Source organism: Cupressus sempervirens, chromosome 5, assembly GCF_028749045.1.
Source record: "Cupressus sempervirens isolate cs-2001-9-10 chromosome 5, ASM2874904v1, whole genome shotgun sequence".
Taxonomy (NCBI): Eukaryota; Viridiplantae; Streptophyta; class Pinopsida; order Cupressales; family Cupressaceae; genus Cupressus; species Cupressus sempervirens.
Genome location: NC_143122.1, coordinates 442,494,943 through 442,508,444, shown reverse-complemented (window position 1 = coordinate 442,508,444; position 13,502 = coordinate 442,494,943).

Below are 13,502 nucleotides of genomic sequence, written 5' to 3'. Positions count from 1 at the left end.
GAAATGCAAACTGTAAATCTCGAATAAATATACATATGTAGCAACATATAAAAAATCATATATATGTACATGTGATGGTATCTAACACTGAAATACTCAATAATCAAATAAATAGTGAAAGTACATGCATGTCATCAAGGAATTAAAATACACGTGTACATGTAAACTAGATCTCCAATATATATGCATCAAAAAATATATAAATCTGATCTACTACTAGAAGGACCCCTCAAGACGCATACGAACAAAATGACCCTCTAATTGAGTCTCCTATACATCCTCTCGCCAAGGTGCATCAACCAAGCCCTGCAAATATATATACATATATACATACATGTTTTATAGTTCTATCTTTAAAACATATATATACATATGTGCATCATGTACATATACATTCAAATTAAATACAAATTTGCATATATATAGATATATATCTAGTTTTCAAAATATTTAAATAACTTTAAACAAACTATTAAAAATCAAGTACCTGAGCACTACCAGGTGCCTCAATAGAATCATCTCTCTCATGTATATGATGTCTTGAACCAACAGTATGTGTAACCATGTGCTCAGCGACCTGTGCCTACATGATTTATTACGAGTTAAAGATTAAATTAAATATCTAAATATATATCTGAACTAAATTTTTCAATAAATGAACATATTTTTTAATTTCATATATATTTAAAATTAAAAATAAATTATATATGTACCTGGGTCTCTGGAGGTGGAGGATGTTCAACAGACTCCATCATATCATCTACTGATGCACCTAAGCCTGAAAATCCATGTCCAACTACTAGTAATTCTGAGTGAAGTGGACTGTGTAACTGGCTGGGTACATTTGGTGTAGAATCAGTGCTGCCAGGTCTGAATAACAGGTCCATGTATGATGAAATACCCAGGGTTGAACTAGTATCAATCTCAAATAGGCCTCACAACTACTCACCAAAATCATCAAGGCCCTCATCTATGATATGGACATCTCCAACTCGTATGCTCGAGTCATTTGTAGAGTGTCGTGAGTCTGGTGCCAAATGCTATGAGCTACGCATAGGTGTATCATCTGTCACTAGTGTGGCGGCTTGTGTCTATGGAATTGTGTTGGGGCTCTGATGTTGTCTAACAACATCCATCATCGCGTGTACTGGAATCCTCTATGTATCAGAAATATAGCTAATAAAGTGCAACATATCCTCCAAAAAATACAGTGCCATATCCATATGTGTCTGCTATCCTGAAAGACCACAAATATTGATGCAGAGCCACACCTTGAAAAACTCCGGAGGAATCAATCACTCAACTAAGTTTCTTCAAGGGGCATCTACAACCTTCAGGATCACACACTAAAATTAGATTCAATAAACAAAACTTTGAAAATAAAATCCCCCAAAATATCTTCTTGCTGCCTTCGGATAGACCTGCACTCAGACATGAATAACTTTCGAACCAGAAAAGATTTACTCAATCCAACCATTGATATTTGGCATAACTAGGTTTAAAACAACATATAAATTTTTTAGAGAAATTCAACAGTTCAAATCCAAGATATTGACCCCGCATTAGAGTACATTTTTCTGCAAAACATTGCTTCTTGTTGTCTCTAGATAGACCTACACTCAAACATGAATAACTTTTGAACCAGATCAAAACTCTTCAATCGCTCTAGTGAAGATGGGCTTAATTAGGCCTATAATAACATATCCAAAGCTCATGAAAATCCAAAGGTGCATTTGGGAGATATTACCCACGCACTGAGACTAATTTTCTGCAAACATATTGAATTCGACCCAAAACTAAAACTTTTTGATCTTCTGCAAACTATCAACTTGTTTCCAGTGAGAAGATAAGAAAAATCCGTTCAAAACTCAGACCATCGAAAACTTGCACAAAGACAAAATGAAAAAACATTCCATATCTCTCCAAATTCGATTTTTCTGTCTTACATAGCCGACTGGCTCTCTTTTAAAACTGATTTTATTTTCCTAATTAAAGGATGTGAAACGTTTTCTTTCTATCTAGAAAATAAAAATGTCTTTTATCCAAAAAAAAGGATAAGAATCTGAAATGTTCTTTTCCTACCAATATTAGACAGTCTAAATTAGGAATATTCCAAAAAACTACCTACTACCTATTATTGGATTCTAAAAATCATTAAACACTCCACCTACGAACTAAAAAAAACTATTCTAATTTAAGATCCACACACCTAGTCCTAGGTGACTATATCTGGAGAGCTTATCGAACTGCTACTCTAGGTATGCCACCACATGTAGGACGTTATTACAAACTTCAAAAACTAAAAGCATTTAAAACATAACATTAAATTTCCTATTACATTTTCAACAATGTTGCCTCCTGTAGCGTTTCTCTTCTCTGCCATTGCAGCATACTCCCCTGTAGAATGAATCTCAAGTCCTCTTGAGATGATGTGTTGTAGAAATGAATCTCATTCTTCTTTCGAACTTTCCAATTTCTTTGAACTAGGATGATCATATCTACAAGAAAAACAAAAATAATATCCAACTTCGCCACCTTGTAGCTTTGATTCTTTAATGCTATAAATGTCACAGAAAATTCTCCAACATGATTCACTATACATGAAATATGCATCCCTGCATAAACATTATTAGAAGAAAACATATCATCAGCATTAAGATTATTTGAGTTCTGTTTTTGAATATGAGCTTCCTTATACACCATGTAATGTGCATCATATCTATCTTCATCAATAGTAACCATAAACTTATCTGCGTCTTGACTATCAACCAGTTTCACATCTTGAATCTTAAGAATCGTATTTATCTCTTCTTCCTTTATTAAACATTTATCATCATCTTGATCTTCTTTAGTAATCTCACTTTCAAATATCTCTTTCTTATTACAACTTTTCTCAAGAACAATAACAGTATTGCACTCTTTCCTTTCTTCTTCAAGCTGAGTTTCCATACTACCGCCATGCCTTTTCCATTCTCCCACAATGGCTGCAAATTTTTTCCATAAATCAGATTCTTCTTTAGAACTTGCTGTTACACATTCCTTAGCTTCATCTTCATGCCATTCCTCTTGACATTTTTCTTCATTATGCATATTTAAGACTTCATCAGTTGCCTCCAAAATCTTTTCCATAGGAGTACCTTCCAACATTGTACTCTTCTCTATTTTCAAAGGACATGTTACTGTTCCAACCACAAATTGTTCACACTCAAATCCCATAGGACTTTCCTCTTTATTCTTCTCATCAACATTTACTTGCTGCAATTTATCTTCTTTCTGCTCTTCAGGTTCTTTCCCTTCCAAAGGACAACTTACATCTATCATTGTTGAGATTTTTGTACCAACTTCACATACATCTACACTCTTTATGGCTGCCTTCTCTGTAGTTTCATTTGCTTCTACCAAAACTTCTTTCACTTCCTCTTTCACTTCATCATGCATTGGAAATGCTATCCTATCAATAAGACCTATACTTCTTGATTCCTTCCATGTTGTATCATCCTTCAATGGAAGCAAAACCATCTTCTTCCCATTCTTGTTGATGGTATATGTGTTCTCTCTACAATCATATATGGTTGACCTGTCATATTGCCATGCTCTTCCCAAAATCAAGTGACAATCTTTTAAAGGCATAATATCACATTCAATGGTATCAAAATATGGTCCAATGTTAAAAGAAAAATATGAATTTTCAAAGACATCAATCCACTGTTCATCTCCTAACCCATAAGCTCTGTAAGGTAAATCATGAGGTACTCTTGGAAGATTCAGTTTCTCAACGATTTCTACTGAGATTATATTTTCAAAGGAACCACTGTCAACTATAACTTTGCATACCTTATTCTTGCACTTGCACTTTGTTCAGAATATAGAATGTCTTTGGCTATAGCTTTGTCTTTTTGCTTCTTCTTCTTCCATTATGATGCAGAGCTACACTTTGGAAACCTGTCGTGGATATACTCAACTCGAAGGGTTGCTTCAAAGGCTCAAACTCATCAATCTGGAAACCTTCACAAAGTCTCTGATACCAAAAATGATGCAGAGCCACACTTTGGAAAATTCAGGAGGAATCAGTCACTCAACTGAGTTGCTTCAAGGGGCATCTACAACCTTCAGGATCACACACTAAAATCAGATTCAATAAACAAAACTTTGAAAATAAAATCCTCCAAAATATCTTCTTGCTGCCTTCGGATAGACCTGCACTCAGACATGAATAACTTTCGAACCAGAAAAGATTTACTCAATCCAACCATTGATATTTGGAATAACTAGGTTTCAAACAACATATAAAATTTTTAGAGAAATCCAACGGTTCAAATCCAACATATTGACCCCGCATTAGAGTACATTTTTCTGCAAAATATTGCTTCTTGCTGTCTCTAGATAGACCTGCACTCAGACATGAATAACTTTTGAACCAGATCAAAACTCTTTAATCGCTCTAGTGAAGATGGGTATAATTAGGCCTATAATAACATATCCAAAGCTCATGAAAATCCAACAGTGCATTTGGGAGATATTACCCACGCACTGAGACTAATTTTCTGCAAACATACCGAATTCGACCCAAAACTAAAACATTTTGATCTTCTGCAAACTATCAACTTGTTTCCAGTGAGAAGATAAGAAAAATCCGTTCAAAACTTAGACCATCGAAAACTTGCACAAAGACAAAACAAAAAAACATTCCATATCTCTCCAAATTCGATTTTTCTGTCTTACATAGCCGACTGGCTCTCTTTTAAAACTGATTTTATTTTCCTAATTAAAGGATGTGAAACGTTTTCTTTCTATCTAGAAAAGAAAAACATCTTCTACACAAAAAAAGGATAAGAATCTGAAATGTTCTTTTCCTACCAATATTAGACAGTCTAAATCAGGAATATTCCAAAAAACTACCTACTACCTATTATTGGATTCTAAAAATCATTAAACACTCCACCTACGAACTAAAAAAAACTATTCTAATTTAAGATCCACACACCTAGTCCTAGGTGGCTATATCTGGAGAGCTTATCGAACTGCTACTCTAGGTATGCCACCACATGTAGGACATTATTACAAACTTCAAAAACTAGAAGTATTTAAAACATAACATTAAATTTCCTATTATATTTTCAACAATGTTGCCTCCTGTAGCGTTTCTCTTCTCTGCCACTGCAGCAAATATCACCTGGCAGTGGTAGCCCAGCAGCTCTATATGCATCATCAGAGGAGGCACTTGAAGTGCTACTAGATGCCTGTGAAGATGGTCGACCAAGTGGACGAGGATGTCGACTATGAAGATAACAACCAATAGAATCTGATGTGATACTAGCTGTCGCAGATGCAATGTGCCCAATAGTGTCAATTGCTTCCGTCTGGGAAGCAATGACGACTCTATCTGCAATAGGCGCATGTGTAGGAATTACAGGAGGCATCCTCGGTCCAAAAAATTGTCTAAGATCTGCAGGTGGCAGACGATCTACACTGCGGTACTAGTCACAATTTGTGATCCGACCACGCCCCTGTCTACAATAATCAGGAATATCCAAGTAGTTGACATTGAACCCTATACGGAACTCAGCATACAACTATTGTGCAAAATAAAGGGGTATTTGGTCATTATTAGGATAACGACCATATGCAGCTAAAAATTGTGGATAGATCATGCTAGCAATAATAGGGTCTCTGTATCATGTGACTCTGTAGCCTCTCACCCTACCTTGTGTCCCCTCATAAGCTGAAAATAGCTCTCTCTGGATGACGTCTTTGGGGGCTACCCTCTTGACGTCATCGAATGATGCATCTCCTAAAACCTCAGCCCTAAGCTCCCTAGATATGGTCCAAGCTAATATGGCAAGAGTAAATGAATGGTGACCTCTAAACCTAGCTGTCGAATCCTGTAAACTCCTACATATCGTAGTACATATGTCTCTATAAAGACCATCATCAGAGGTCAATATAGAGTGCTGCAGTCTAGCAACCTCATGCTCTGAAAATGCAAATAATGCATCGATATCAATGCATGGAGGTGGTGTAGCAGGACCTCTAGTAGGTTTAGCCTAACCTGGAACATGAGCCACACCAGGAGTTGGAACATGAGTTGCACGATGAGCCCTACGTCAAGGTACACAAGGAGCCCCACCAGAAGCTGCAGCACAAGCCCCACCACGAGTTGCATGAGGAGCCATATCAGGAACTGCATCAGGTGTTGCAACAGGAACTGCATCAACCTGTGCTGTAGTAGGAGCCGTAGTAGGAACTACATCAGGTGTTGCACCAGAAGCCGCATCAAGCATATCGTGTGAAGCCATATTTGTAGAAATGTATGAAGAGCTAAATTGCCTGTTGTACATAATTTTTTATTTTTAACATTAAAAATTATACACATGTAATTAAACATACATCGCACATCATGGACCTAGATAATTTGTAACACATCCAGACCTAGATTAATTTGCATATAAGTATAAGATGACTTTAAAGTTGAGAGTTTGGTTATGGTTAGAGTTAATTTGTTGTTCTAAGATTTTATTATACTTTAGGGGGTATTATTAGATAATTCAATTAAAGGGTACCTAATAAATTATTTATATTACTCTTAAATGATAATGTTTTGAGGTTTAGGTTTCAAGTTGGGTTACATATATATCATTTAAAACAAGGGTCATACTTCATGTATGTACATGTGTTTGAATGTATGTGCATTTATCTCAAATGTAATTTTTAACAATTTAGGATTAGGGTCAACTTGTTTTAATTTTATGTAAGTTAGGCTTCAATTAAGTTTTCAAATAGGGTTTTAGTGTAATTAGGCTCAATTTTAGGGTAAGATTTAAGACCTTATGACATTGTTAGGGTTTACACGAACTTAAATAATTTCTAGCATTAAATTTAGGGGTTAATATTAAAGTCCATGGTTAAGAATTTAGGATAAGGGAACTTAGCATATGAAGTTTATGATTTGGTTCAAGGTTATGATTTAGGGTATTTATTATCATTTATAATATTGGGTTTAGAAATTAAATTTTAAGATCAAGGTTAGGGTTAGGGTTAGGGTTTGGTTAGGTTAGGGTTAGGGTTTGGATGTACATGTATGTTATATTTATATCTAGATATGCAAATTAATCTACATTCTTATATATGTATAATTTAGGATCTCCCCTTAAGACATGTCATTGAATTATATAGTGAATTATATACTTCTAATTATTAAGACATTAAAAATAATAACATATGTACATTTAAACATGAATATTGAAAACATATGTATGTACATCTATATCTACCACATGAACATATTTACATGTACATTTATGAAATAAAATATACATTTTAATCTACATTCTTATGTATAATTTAGGATCTCCCCTTAAGACGTGTTATTAAATATAGTTAATTGCAGTTAGTTATAAGATAAATTAAGATCAATAGTTAACATATACACAAATTATACATATAAAAATGTGAATTTATTAAAAATATGTACATACATCTACTTTTAACCATGAACAAATATGCATGTACATCTATGTTCAAAATAAAAAATTATACATTTTAATCTATATTTTTACATGTACAATTCAGGATCTAGACCCTTAAGATATGTCATTTAATTAAACTTCTAAGATTAAGACATTAAAGTGAATTTGACATATATACATTTAACATTAACACACACACACACACACACACACACACACACACACACACACACACACATTTTAATATTTTTTCTAATGTTTTCCTAAATTTATTTTCTAAATTTTATATTACTATAAATTTTCTAATATTTTTCTAATATGTTTTTAAATTTTTTTTCTAATGTTTTTTCTAAAAATGTTTTTAAAAATTTATATTAAATTATAAATTTTCTAATGTTTTTGTAATGTTTTTTCTAAATTTATTTTCTAAATTTTATATTAAATTCTAAATTTTCTAATGTTTTTGCAATTTTTTTTTTAAAAAATTGTTTTCTAAATTTTATATTAAATTATAAATTTTCTAATTTTTTTTAAATTTATTTTTTAATATATTTTTTTAATTTTATATTAAATTATAAATTCTCTAATATTTTGGTAATGTTTTTTTTTCTAAATTTGTTTTCTAAATTTTGTAATGTTTTTGCAATATTTTTTTCTAAATTTTCTAATTTTTTAAAATGTTTTTTCTAAATTTTTGAATTTTTTTTAATGTTTTTTTTAAAATTTTCTAATTCTTTAAACTATTTTTTATAAATTTGTTTTCTAAATTCTATATTAAGTTATAAATTTTCTAATGTTTTTGTAATGTTTTTTTATAAATTTTATATTAAATTTTAAATTCTCTAATGTTTTCGTAATGTTTTTTCTAAATTTGTTTTCTAATGTTTTTCATAAATTTTATATTATATCTTTTTTACTATTTTTTCTAATGTTTTCTAATGTTTTCTATATTATATTTTTTTGTTTTCTAAATTAATATAAATAAACAATAAAAATATTAAATTAACATTTAGATATGTTTTCAAAATTATTAAAAATGTAAATAACATTCAAATATGTTTTCAAAACTATTAAAAACATAAATAACATTCAAATATGTTTTTAAAACACAAAAAAATTCAAAACATTAAAATCTACTTTGATAATATAAAAAAATGCTTCAAAAACATTGAAAATATTAAATTAATATTATTTTGACATACCCGATAATGAAGAGGAGAACGAAAATCAGAAGATGATGTTGACGGAAGTTGCTCAAGCCACACATTCACCCGAACGCTCAATCAATAGTACTCGCCGTAAAAATGAGGTTGGAAAAGTGAAAAAAATGTTTTTAAGCGCCAGAAATTGGCTCACTACATGTTTGCGCGAACATGTACCTAGCGCATGTTCACGCAAACATACCTGGACATGTTCACGCGAACATGCGTTAGGTACATATTTGCGCGAACATGTCTAATGTGTTCGCTCGAATGTATGGCGAATAGAGATGCGAAAATTTGTCAACTTTTTCAAATTTCTTCGTCCCACTAAAGTGGAACCCATTATTGTGGGTTCACCCCTATTTATCTTCTTGATCTACCTCATGTCTCTCATCTTGTCCCCATTCTATCTTATCTACCGCCTATAACTACTTATTCTATCTCTTTATCTTCCACTCACTCTTTCTCTTCCTCCATCTTGTCACCATATCTTCCCCATCTATATCTCTTATACATACACATCTATAGCCCCATAATTACTCTCTCTTATAGTCTCCCAACCCCCCTCTCTCTATCAACTCCCTACTCTCACCATATTTTCCCCCCCTCTCTCTCTCTCTATATATATATATATAATGCACATATTATAAGAATAATATAAGGTTGATAGGCAAGAGCCTACAACACAACGGTAACTTGTGAGGCCTCTCATGTGGGATGTCATTGGTTCAAATTTGCTTAACACAAAAAATAAATAATTGCAACAAATAACAATAATGAATCTAGGATGAATTTGAACTACTTACCTATTGTTGAACAAAAAATTGTATTACAAATATTTAAATTTTTTATAACGAACATAAGAATCATATATTTGAACACAAGAATCATCTTTAAATTTTTATTTATTTATCACAATGTATTTTGTCGAAAATAATTTTTAATCCATAAGGTGAATTGTTTTAAATAAGAACATAAAATTTCATAAAAGAAAACTAACTTATTTTAGAAACTAAATGTATCAAAATATATAGAAAATATATTATATTTCAACATAAGTGAATCTATAGAAATATAAAATAAATATACATGCTCCAAAATTTAGCTATACAAGAGAAATTAAACATAATTTAAATTTGAATTACTTACTAATATAACACTTTCAATTTTTAAACAAAAAATATTCAAGTTTTCGTTCATCTTTATTGTATTTCAATGAAGTAATCACAACTATTCAAAATCTTTGTTAATAAGTACCTCATTGTTGAAATCTCCTACTATGCATTGGTAGACTCCTTCCAAATTCATATAATAACAAGCGCTGCAATGCAATTGGAGTCCCTACCTAATGCAGGGATATGTGGCTTGATAGTTAGGAAAATGTATCATTATATGTAGTTTTTAGTAGAAATATAAGTCATAAAATGTACCATGTTATATGAGTTTTAGTTATATAATTTTTAGTAGAAATAAAATGGAATTTTCTCAATTACTTTATAGAAGATCTTCTAGTCTCTCGCTCTCTCTCTTTCTCTCTCTCCTATCACCATGGCTTCCCCATATCTCTCTTATACATAAACCTCTCTCTCTCTCTCTCTCCTATTACCATGGCTTCCCCATATCTATCTCTTATAAATAAACACCCCGTCCCCCTCTCTCTCTCATCATATTTTCCCATTTTTACCCTCTTTATCTACCTTGTGTCTCTCATCTTGTCCCCATTCTATCTTATCTATGCCCTATAATCACTCACTCTCTCTCCTTAGCTTCCACTTGCTCTTTCTCTTGCTCTCTCTTTTGACCACATCTTCCCCATCTCTATATGTCATACATATACATATATATCCCCCTAAGTAATTTCTTTTATAGTCTGCTCCCCCCTCTCTATCCCCCTACTTCCGCCATATTTTCTCCCTATTTACCTTCTTTATCTACCTCATGTTTCTCATTTTGTCCCCATTCTATCTTATTTACCACTTCTCTAATAACTAAATAGCTCCTTGCTCTCCCCATATTTTCCCCCTATTTATCTTCTTTATCCACCTCATGTCTCTCATCTTGTTTGTCACCATATCTTTGCCATCACACATGTATATCCTCTGTGTGTGTGTGTGTGCACGCGCGCGCGCGCATGCATGCATGCAGGAGCCTATAGCACAACAGTAACTTGTGAGGCGTCTCATGTGGGAGGTCTTGGGTTCAAATTTTGCTTAACACATAAAATAAATAATTGCAACAAATAACAATAATGAATCTAGGATGAATTTCAGCTACTTATCTATTGTTTAACAAAAAATTGTATTACAAATCTTTAAATTTTTTATAATGAACATAAGAGTCATTTATTTGAACACAAGAATCATATTTAAAAACTTTATTTATCACAATGTATTATGTCCAAAATATTTTTTAATCCATAAGGTGAACTGCTAAATAAGAATGTAAAATTTCATAAAAGAAAACTAACTTATTTTAGAAACTAAATGTATCAAAATATATAGATATAAATGTACATTTTCAAGTGGAACTGATATAAATGTACATTTATGTAGATATGTGAAGAATTGTGTTTACATCAAATTGATTGAAAATGATTTAGGGAAACATTTGAAACCATTACCAATATTTGAATCCATAAAACACAACCGTTTATACAACTAATAATTTTTTGTTAGGAAGCACTTATTAAAATTGAATGTAATAAAGAATTTTGCAAGGAAAAACAAAGATTTTACAACAGAAACACTGACATAGACCCTTGCTTCGCCATTAAAGAACTAGTTTAAAACCTTAAGAAAAGGGGGAAAAAAAAAGTTAAAAAGCAAGAAGAAATGCCAATTCCTAGGCTAAATGTATGCTTAGTAAATGAGTTGCAGCACTGATGGAGTGGACGACAGGTTAAGAAACGTTATCTTTGAATTGCCATTGTTTTCCTCATCTAAATTCACACTCTGCCTTTCCATGCCTTGTTTCAAATTGAGATTAGGGACGTCGCAAGTTCCATTCCTGGCGATACCAAAATCTTCCCATTCAAGCTGCAACTGCCATGCTAGAATTGAACTATGTGCCTTTAAAGAATTGAAGGATTTGGTAGCACTCTACTTTCAGAGCGCAGGAAATTGCGTAGCATTGTACTTTTAGAGCGCAGGAAATTGCATACTTGTTTCCCTAATCTACTGGATTTGAGCAAAAAAAAATCTACTTTGGCTTCTTCTTCTTGCATTGATGGCTGCTTCCTCTCCTCTTCAATCCGAATCGATAACACTTTTAAAAATCAAAATTCTCTGTCTAAATTTTTTCACGAAGAGGATTATATAACAGCCAAAAATAAATGTAATCATTATTTATTTGAAAGTAAGAAATTAGGTTAAATTCAGAGCATTTAAATTTTTGACCTAAGAAAGATTCTCCGATCGAGAAAATGGTTTTCATTTACCGTCCTCCCCAGATAGGGTTCTGACCAAAAAAGCAGGCTTTGCTCTGATTCTAGATGCCAGCATGTAGTTGTCCACTGCTCCTACATCGGACGAAATGAAAAAATGTGCCACCTATTATAAATAACCAAATTAATCACATCCATCCCAACTAGATCAAAACCAGTCAACAATTGGCAAAAGAGGAGCATTTCCCACCATATCATTGTGATAAATAGTAGATATATATGCATTCTAAGAATTGCATATAAAACTAAGAAGCAAAGTAGGAACCAACCTTCGAGCAAATATCACATTTTGGTAGTGTGACACACTTTCCAGTCGCTTGCTCGCCAAACCCATATGTACTAGACTGTACTCATCCACAATCTCTACAGGCAGTGGGGAAAAAATAAGTACATTGTATGCTTCACTTCTAATCCACAACATTCCTATTTGCATTTGGGTTACACATATCATATTTCAGACTTAGGGGTTGGGAGGGCACTTTGATGTACTTCCATCTCTCAGGCTTGTTGGGTTAGGTGTGCAGTCATGCTGGTTGAGGTCTCTCCAATCCAAAATCGCCTCTCTCTAGATTATTGCTTACCACATGAAGAATGGCTCTAATCAAAGAAATAAATCATTGGCAAATACAAAACACAAAGATATGGCAGAGATGGTTATGCAAAATGGTTAGTGAAAACAGATGGCATTGTTATGGCTATTCACAAAATCGGTTCTAATTATATTTTTCTCGCTATTAAAATGGTTCTAATTTTTTTGCTTAATGAATAAGTGGTTGTAATATATATATATATTCAGTTTAGATAATTCGATGAAGGGAAATGACATCCTTCCTATTATGAAGTGTACATATCTTAGATTTTTGGTGTTTCAGAGTGGAAATGATTACTTTTGTGTTCTTTATTTCTTTATTTCGAGTTTATGGTTTTTTAAAAATAAAGTTATTCACTAGAAAAAAGGGGAAAAAAAGCATATATGTCACTCAACATGAATCCATCTCTCATGAGAATAAATGGAACACTTAGCACTCATTGGATCTAGGTGATGCTCACAGGGGTGAAGCACCGGGACTTCCCGGGAGGTCACCCATCCCAGTACTACTCCAGCCTGAGCGCGCTTATTTCACTTCTTTGATATCATCATGGGTGATGTTCAATATGCATTATATGTCACTTTCAATATATGTCACTTTCAGATGGGTGATGTTCAATATGCATTATTTCACTTCTTTGATATCATCATTGAATATTATCATGTGAACCATTAATTATGAAATATAAATCAATATGTTACAGACGAAGAAATGTGAAAAATGTGAAAAATGCAAACCTTTCTAAACAAGCGATCAATGTTAAACCCCACTCCATGAACAACGTAGAGCCTCACTCGCATAA